This window comes from Nicotiana tabacum, chromosome 20 (assembly GCF_000715075.1).
Source record: "Nicotiana tabacum cultivar K326 chromosome 20, ASM71507v2, whole genome shotgun sequence".
Classification (NCBI taxonomy): Eukaryota; Viridiplantae; Streptophyta; class Magnoliopsida; order Solanales; family Solanaceae; genus Nicotiana; species Nicotiana tabacum.
In genome coordinates, this window is record NC_134099.1 from 83759146 (window position 1) to 83767819 (window position 8674).

At 38.0% G+C, this 8674-nt stretch overlaps 1 long non-coding RNA gene across 2 annotated transcripts; it reads right to left on the minus strand.

Annotated features, from left to right (window-relative positions):
• Positions 1–2582: 2582 nt before the first annotated feature.
• On the minus strand, positions 2583–6913 carry LOC107784695 (uncharacterized). 2 transcript variants are annotated; one of them, XR_012704112.1, is made up of 4 exons: positions 6049–6913; positions 5059–5117; positions 4287–4377; positions 2583–3068 (listed from the first exon to the last, which is right to left on the minus strand). It is a non-coding gene; the product is annotated as an uncharacterized LOC107784695 (long non-coding RNA). The 2 variants fall into 2 exon arrangements; XR_001647731.2 differs by lacking the exon at positions 2583–3068 and having other exon boundaries at positions 4102–4377; positions 6049–6594.
• Positions 6914–8674: the final 1761 nt, after the last annotated feature.

Here is an 8674-nt window from a genome sequence, read left to right on the forward strand (position 1 = left end):
CCCCTAAGTACCCCTTCAGTGACCAGTTTCTAGAATGATCGTTTAATTTTTTTTATGGCTATCACACCTCCTTTTTACCACCCGAGAGAGGATATAAGGGAGTTTTTCCAATTAAAGTGACATTATTCGAAATGAGATTATTTTATTTATTTTCAGAGTCACCACTTGGGATATTTATTATGGTGTCCCAAGTCGCCAGTTTATTTTAAATCCCAAATCGAGGAAAATCGACTTTATTTAAATGTCTGCGAAACCAAAAATTCTAAGTAAGGAATTCTGTTAACCCGGGAGAATGTGTTAGACATTCCCAGGTTCCGTGGTTCGAGCACGGTCGCTTAAACTATTAAAATTGACCTAATTATCTAATTTACTATATGTTTTAAACCTAGTGTGCATTTTTAAAACTTTGTAACCACTTTTAATTATTTTTAAAAACCGCTTGTTAGGATTTATGGAATTATTTCTGGAACAAGTTATGATTGTCGTACACTTGCCGTTTTTGAACACACCGCAAGCCACGCTACATGAAATGCACCCGTGATTCGCGACATGTATATTTTATTATTGTTTGAAGTTGTTATGATCGTGTCACATGAAATGCACACCCGAATTTTAAAATTAGGCATCGTAACTACGTCACAGGAACCGTACCCATATCACGAGGGTTTATTTATTAATCGCGTCTAAAACATGCTATGGATATTCATTTATTACTTTCCTAATGCTAATTTGAGATTGTTATGAAGGCCATGGTTTATGGAAATAAAATGGTAAGGATAAAATTGTTACTAAATTATTAACACGGTTCATTACTACGAAATTATAGGAGGTGAATATCACATATTAAATTATCAACTTTCTAACATAATCAAACCAAAGAAGTTAATCTTCTAAATAAAGAGGACGGCCGAAAAAGTCATAATCACATGTCAATACCATATGAAAATTAAAGAGATTCCCTATAGCTTTGCTTTTCCAAGTTTCACAAAATAAACTAGTGATAAACATAATATTTAACTCCATGATACATGCTCAAAATGGAAAGACATGGACATATACTCCAAATATTGAAGCAAATTTCCAGAATATGAATTTAGCGAATTGAGATGACAAACAAAGGCATGCTAACACATGATATTAATGAAGTGACGGAATTTTTACTTAAATCAACAGGAACAAAATGAAACAATTAATTAAAGGGGAAGGAGACCTTATGTGTATTGATATGAAACTCCAAATGTATACAGCAAAGTCAGATTCTGATTGTCAAACTCGACCGGAGAAAATAAACAACAACAAAATCTTGGAACAGAGCTTTCAAAAGCGGCCCGAATGGTGACTTCAAACAAGGATCCCAAACTCGTCGGTAGCCTCGAATCGGCACTGAAAAATTCGAACCAAACACGAATTCAATCAAATTCGAAATTTCAGCTAAACCGAAGAGATAAATGGCACTGATTTTCTAGCTCTGTTTTTTTCTTCACCATTTTTAACCTCTGTTTTGTAATTGGAGTGAGGCTATTTTTTTGTATTTATTTCATTTTTTCTTCTGAAAGGAAACGAAAGGGATGATGGTGGCTTTTGGGGAATTTTGGGGAATTAGGGGTGAGGCTGGTGCTCTTTGGAATTGGGTGTATGAGTATGTGTGTATTTTTTGGATGGAGGATCAGTTGATCAAGTCTTGGATGAGAATTTTGTTAGATTTTGGAATGTTTGTTGGGATTTTTCTGCTGAGTCTTTCTTTTAGTTCAAATAGATGATCATCATCTCTTAAGGGGTGCTGCCGGAGATGGAGAACTCGTCCCTTTCTCCAAGAAGGCAGCGGCTGTAGATTAATCGTGAAGTTTAGGGGGCGCCGTTTTTAGCTTTTGTTTAGCGAAGGGGAAGGTATCTCATAATGTGATAATGTGTTAGGTCTCCTTTTATGTGAGGAATTAGGGTATAAAAAATGAAAAAGGGATAATGGGTTAATGGGTATTGGTATTGGGCTGGGGTTTAAAATTGATTTGGGCCATTTTAGGAATTGGCCCAATTCTAGAAGAAACAAGACCAAAAATATATTCTTCCTAATTTCCTTTTATTTATTTTTCCCTTTTTCTTTTCTTTAATTAATTAAAATCTTAAATTAATCTATTTTTGTAGAAATTAAAATTCTTTTATTTATTTTTAACATTAAAACAACTAATTAACTTAAAACTAAAGAAAAATACTAATTTTAAAGGCTAAAATCTAAATATGTAAAAATGACTACTTTTTGTGATTTTTGCTTAATAAAATTAATTTCTACATGAAAATTGAGCCTAAGATGACATGAAATTAAAACGTGACATTTTTTGTGATTTTTCTATGATTTTAAAATATTACAAAAATGAAATGCAACTAAATAAAGAAAAACTTCTAAAATTCCTTTAAAAAATATTTTTGGTTTTTTGTAGGAGTTATTTTCATGTAGGGCAAAAATTAGGTGCTCACAGTTGCCCCTCTTTGCTCGGAAACATGAAGAGTTTTTGGGCAAAGATAAAGTGAGCAATTTTTGCCCGTTTGAAACTCCATTTGGAAGCATTTTGAAAAAGTTTGACCGAATCTTGCTTCAGAGGTTGCCTAAATATCCTTGGTTATAAAATAATCAGGTCGGTGTAGTTCTGGAAGGATGATGGAGTGATGAGTTTGAGAGTCGAGTGAGGTTCTGTTGAGGCTCCAGTCCGCGGTCCTGTTATTACATCAAAATCAAAATGAAAAAGACTAACTAAACCTATTAGCTACGGGTTACAAGATTCCTATCTATAAATCATCTAAAGCTTGATCTTGAGTCTTGGCTAGTTCTTCCTGCAGACTTTGATATGAATCTTGATGCTCGTTAGCTGCGAACGCTGGTTCATTTTTCTTTAGCTCTTCGGATCAAGGCGGGACATGGAAAGCTTGTGACTTCAATCACGTCTTGAGCATTCCACAGCTTTCCTCTGCTTCTGCACTTTGAGTTCACTTCTTTTCTTGTTCTTCTTTTCTTTTATTTGGATTGAGACTTCTTCTTTTGGTCATCTCAAACCTCGTGCCTCATGGTAAAAAACCTTTCAGACACCAAAACAAACAAATGAACGAAATGTTTCTGCCCCAGTTTTCACTAGGAATATTTCGTGAGTTATTGCAACAAAACTCTAAACTATTTCTTTATTGAAAGCAATAAAATCAGGATTGTGTATTCTTGAGGAAAAGAGAATAGGGAGTAGAGACCCTATATCTAAAATGAAATCAAATGGGGATCAGAGGCCCTAAGTTGGAAAGATCACAAGGTTATGCTGGAAAAATGACCGGGTTATGCCGGAAAGGTCCTCGGGTTATGCCGGGGAAGGTCATCGAGTTATGCCGGAAAGGAAAAACGTTCAGGGGTTATGCCGGGGAAGGTCATCGGGTTATGTCGGAAAAGAAAAAGGTCCTCGGGTTATGCCGGGGAGGTCCACAGGTTATGTCGGAAAAGTCATCGGCTTATGTCGGAAAAGAAAAAGGTCCTCGGGTTATGCCGGGGAGGTCCACGGGTTATGCCAAAAAAGAAAAAGGTCCCCGGGTTATGCCAGGGAGGTCCAAGGTTTATGCCGGGAAAGTCATCGGGTTATGCCGGAAAAGAAAAAGGTCCTCAGGTTATGCCGGGAAGGTCCACGGGTTATGCCGGGAAAGGTCATCGGGTTATGCCGAAAAAGAAGGTCCTTGGGTTCTGCTGGGGAAGTCCACGGGTTATGCCGGGAAAGGTCATCGGGTTATGCCGGAAAAGAAAAAGGTCCTCGGGTTATGCCGGGGAGGTCCACGTGTTATGCCGGGAAAGGTCATCAGGTTATGCCGGAAAAGAAAAAGGACCTCGGGTTATGCCGAGGAGGTCCACGTGTTATGCCGGGAAAGGTCATTGGTTATGTCAGAAAAGGAAAATGTCACGACCCAAACCAATGGGCAGTGACGGGCACCCGATACCTTACTTAACCGAGTACCAACATAACGTATCTGTCATATCATAATATCATGGGCAAATAGCCTAGAAAGGTCGTCATGAGATAACATAAATAAAATATAAGGGAATACTAAATATTGGACGACCTGACATGACATGAAAACTTATACATGTGACATACGTGCCTATAAAACCAAAGTGATAACTCATACACTGAACATAGGCCGATAAGGCCATATGATTTTCATATACATAACATATGTCTACAAGCCTCTAAGAGTACATAAAATCATAAAGGTCGAGACAGGGCCCCACCATGTCAATCAATATATATCTAAAGCATACTAACCAAATAGGCAACTCCGAAGCAAGTGGAGTGCACCAACACCTCCGCTGAGCTGATAGCCTACTAGGAGGAATGTCAACCTATCAATTGGGACCTGCAGGCATGAAACGCAGCGTCCCCAGGCAAAAGGGACGTCAGTACCAATAAAGTACCGAGTATGTAAAGCAAGAAAGCATAAACAAGAATAGTAATATAAAGAGAGATAGAGGAGATACAACCTGTAACATCTGCGTGCCTCTGTGGGCTACTGACATGAAATGCGTAATACATATATATATACATAAACTTTTAAAAATATACGCGTCTGTAGACATCATCATCATCATCATCATCATATCGTACCCGGCCTCAAAGAGGACTCGGTAAAAACATACCCGGCCATCATAAGGCTCGGTAGAATCGTACCCGGCCACGTGGAGCTCGGTAAATCCAACTGATCAGTGGTTACACAATATATATCGTACCCGGCCTACTATAGTGCGGCTCGGTAGAGTAAAATAAATATTATATATAATGCATGCTAAACTCATGGAATCACGTTCTAAACCTTTTGGAGTGACTTAAGGTCGTTGCACCTTCGATTAACATTATGGACATCATACCATCAATATGAGCTTCTATAGGATTCAAGGATCATACATACCTTCTTAGAATAACTTTATAAGGAAAGAACAACATGGGCAACCTTAGTTTCTAGGAGTAGATCTGTTACGAAATAGTGTATTCATTTCACTTTAGATCATGCCAAAAGAAAGAGGGAAGTGCCTTAACATACCTTAACCATGGTGAGTCCTTAATACATCTTAAGCAACTCTTCAAACAACTCAACTCAATCTACCATTGCATAAGGAGATTCAAAATTAGTGTTGAATAAAGGCTAAGTTTGCAACTTAAACTTGTAGCTCATTTATATAAATTCGGGCAGCATCTCCCCAGTAACAAGAGCCTCCTCCAATACCATATACCAACAACAATTACCAAAGAAATCCATCAATACCAATTATCAATAACAAGACACCATAAAACTACAACAAATCATAACTATTTTACGACGAGCGACAAGCTCCAATTGGAATTCGTATATCCCTTATCATCCCTTATAGACTTTTTACTTTAAATTAATAGTATCATTAACATGATAATGAAGTCATTCATCAATAATTCCAACCTTATACCATATATCCATAACAAAGAAAATGATCCACAACTCCAATTATTCTTAATTAGCAACTTTATTCACTAGTTCATGTCTAGTTCATCCATTTAACTCAACCGATGTCAATATAACCTTAAGCACTTGTTGGAACACAATATAATTACCTCCTACAGTAGATGCAAGTCGAAATCTATATTATATTTAGCTTACAACAGCCCAACACACCCCAATCAATTCATACCAAAAACAACGACTATAGTAGTGTCCAACACCCCGAAAATATTACAAAGAATGACTAATCCATTATTTCACAAATATGTGGTATTTCTTCAAACCATTTATCCTCCAAAAACTCCATTAAATATCAGCAAAAGATACAGCCCAAAAGCTACACGAAATAGCCCACAAAACAGTCCATTACAAATCAAATAACTCGAACTCATGGCTTCCGATCACCTTCCCGTGAGTTCTAAATATTATGAAATGAATTAATCAACCTTAATTGATATTTAAGAGCTTAAAACCAGAAATTAAGAATTTTCTTAACTATTAAATACCTTCCAACACTCAAACTATAAAGAAAAATAAAGGTTATATAGCAATACTTACGTCGTGGGGATCGTTCTTGTGTTATTGCTTCGTGATTTCGTGCCCGGGATGATGGTATTATTTGAAACCCTTGTAGAGAGCTTAAGGGTGATGTTAGGGGTATTATTTGGTCGTGCTCTCTAGAAATATGCAGAAAGAGACGAGATATAGGAGATAATCTCCATTTTGTTGAAAAGTCAAAAGGTGCTACTTGGCACCCTATAATTGGCTCGTTTTCCAATGCTTATAACTTTTTATCCGGGTGTCGTATGAGCAAACGGTTAAGAGCGTTGGAAACTACATTCCAAGACATTCAATTTGATATATAATATGTCCCAAAAAGACCTCATATAGCACACGAAATTTATTACTCAAAAAGCTTCATTACAAGACAAATCCTTAGTCGGTTTTTTCGCAACTTAAATCCGATTTTTCTCAAACTTTATACTCCATATACAAACATCATATATAGTCATATCATGGCTTTAAACTCATTTAAATCATGATCAACAAGTCTCATATTTATCTTAACTTGCATAACACTTCGGCAAACCTTTCTTGTCCTTGTAGAAGGATTTCATCCTTTTTGAGTTTGCATTAGGTAATCCTATAATGATAGTAACATCTGAAGTACGGGGTGTAACAACATGTACCCTTGTAAATATTTATCCTTGAATATTAACTCTCAAAGGCTTGCAAGAAAAAAATGGGATGTAACACCATTAAATCACTTTATATACTTTCCAAGAGGATCTCATTTCTGAGCTTACATCAACGGACTTACGACGTACTTTCCCGTACAAAAATATGGGTTGTAACATTATTCCCCCCTTTAGAACATTCGTCCTCGAATGTTGACTGATGCGCTTCTCATTATCATACCATATGGCTCATCGGGTTATGTCGGGGAGGTCCACGGGTTATTCCGAGAAAAATCATCGGGTTATGCCGGGGAGGTCCACGGGTTATACCGGGAAAGGTCATCGGGTTATGCAAAAAAATAAAAAGGTCATCAAGTTATGCCGGGAAGGTCCACGGGTTATGTCGGGGATCAACTAGGGAGTGGAACCCTATAATGAAAAAGACTACCAGGTTATGTTGGGAGTGACTAGGCAATGGGACCCTATGTTGGGAAAACGTAGCTAGAGATTGGGGACCCTAGGCTACCATGATTTTGAATTTTTCTTATTCTTTCATTTCATTTTTTTTTGTTTTATTTAAGAAAATGAGTAAAATGCGGGAAGGATTTTAGAGGAGACTTCCCTTTTGGATTGATTTTTACCGCAAAGCTGTTTCTAGCTCTTGCGCGGTTTCTGTTTGGTTGCACCTGCTTCTTGTAAGGTTGCTTTGGATTGCACCTGTTTCATGTTTTCAAACAAAGAACAGTTGTTAGTTTAAAACGGTTGTTGGTTTGTGGCCTTGATTGTTTCAATCACTCGATCTCGGCCCGGCTTCTTGGATGAAGATCTCAACTGCAATTGGTTGTTCCCTGAGGACCGATTTCATTTCAGGCCCTGGAGAACTTCTGGTTTTTTCCAGACTTTGCCATGACAGTTGGTCAGTGGAACCTAACCTTTTCGACTTTATTTTGTCTTCGTAGGCCTTTCCTTTCTAACTTCTTTTTCTTTTCTCTCTTTTTTTTTACTTCGGAGCATCGGGGAACTTTTGGCTCCTCAAACTTTGTTGCAACGGCTAGTTGCGTGGGACTTAACCTTTTCCAACTTTATTTTGCCCTCATAGGCCTTTCATTTCTGGCTTCTTTCTTCCAACTTCAATTTCAGAGCATTTGGGGTACCTTGACTTTTCAAACCTTTGCCGAGACGGTTAGCGAAGTGGGACTTGACCTTTTCAACTTTATTTGTCTTTATAGGCACTTCAATTTGATTTCTTCCTTCCGAGAGTTTTGAATTTGAAACATCGGCCGCCATAGCAAGTCGAGGTCGACTTGATGCCCCTGACGAGGCTGGGTTCCTTTTTGCATATTAGCTTGTATCAAATAAGAACCCTGTAAATCAGTCTTACCATCCTTTCTTTGTCTTAGTTTCGGAACAGAGTTAGACCGAACGGGATTCAAAGAAAATAAACAAGGGAATGGAGAATGAGTTTAAACAAGATGTGTCCCTTTCGGGGAAAGGAAAGAAGGACTTATCTGGAGTACATGCGGACTTCAATGAACATAATATGCCTTTTGGACTGGATGCCTGATCTGTGTAAACCGTCCGACTCTCAGAAATTCATCACAACTTTGCCTTGAAACCGAGGAACCTTGCCGGGACTCTGTTGATGTTGATGGTTGCAGGGATCCTCTTTTCGATCAGGGGCGCCCTTTATGGGTTTTCACGATCTGACCTCTCTCATTTCTCTTCTAACCATCGCCTTATAGTGCTCTTTGCGAGTTTCACTAACAAGACTCTCATTTTCCATTTCTCTGCTTACCATCGCCTTACGGTGCCCATGTGAGTTTTCACCAATAAGACTCTCTCATTTTATCTCTCTCATTTTGATTGCATCGGATCCAAGTAGCTGCATTCTTGGATCCTTGAACATTCTCACCGATTGATCGGAAGGACTTGAAAGGATTTGGGTAAAAATAATTTGTACTGAATTACAACTTTGGAACCATTCAGGCAGGATCATTGCCGGACCA